We start from the raw sequence: 895 nt of genomic DNA, 5'->3' as shown, positions 1-895 counted from the left end.
GGGGGAGGCGCGGCGCGCCCGGCTTGGCCCCGCGGCGTTGCCCCGCCGCACGCGGACACCTTGGAGACAGGCAGCAATAGGACGTACGAGGCTGGCGCCGTGCCGGACGCGCGGCGCTCGCCGGCAATGGTTCCAGAGTTTGGGCCGAGGGGAGGGGGAAAGGGGGGCTGGCGCAACGTAGGCCCCCGCCCAACAGACCGCCAGGGCCGACGGCCCGCAGTGATGGGGGTCGCCGCGGCGGCGGCGCAGGCCAGGTCGACAGCCGAGCGCGGCGCGTCGCGGGCCGGGAGCGGAGGTTCTGGCGCGGCTGCGGCGACGCGCACGGCCCCCAAATCCGGAGGGCACGTCGCCAAATGAGGATAAGCTACGTGGGCACCGCCGCGCGGGCCCCTGCAAGCAGGAAAAGGCAGTGCGTTCGTCCGCGCAGCGCCGACCGGGCACTGCACGCTCACCCTAGAGATGCCCACGCCAAGTGCGATGGTAGCGCAAGCAGCGCCCCGCAAAGGATCGAGAGCGGGCCCATAAATGCGGCGGCCCGCACGGTCAGGAAGCAGCGTCACGGGGGCAGCCGCCGCGGGGCTTGCTTGTTCGCCGCCGCGCGTCGGCCGCCGCGTGGCGCTAGCGCAGTGTGGGATGGCCCACTCAGTTGCGAGAAAGTGACGGGCGTCGCGGCTGGGCGCGACGCAAATCCAAAGTGAGGGAGGTAGGGGATGGGGGGTTGTGGAAGGGGAGAGGGGGGCGCGCACAGGCCGGAGAGCCTGGGCCAATCACCGCATGCGTTTGCACCAAATTCCAAGGCCGCAAGCGCCCGTGGGCGCGCAAGCGGTGCACGGCGCGGCGCGCCGTGGCGCCGCGCCGTCGGCGGCAGGTTTGCCGGACAACAGGGGTCCCGTCC

Source organism: Monoraphidium neglectum (genome assembly GCF_000611645.1).
Source record: "Monoraphidium neglectum strain SAG 48.87 unplaced genomic scaffold scaffold03273, whole genome shotgun sequence".
Taxonomy (NCBI): Eukaryota; Viridiplantae; Chlorophyta; class Chlorophyceae; order Sphaeropleales; family Selenastraceae; genus Monoraphidium; species Monoraphidium neglectum.
This window is presented reverse-complemented; position numbering follows the sequence as displayed.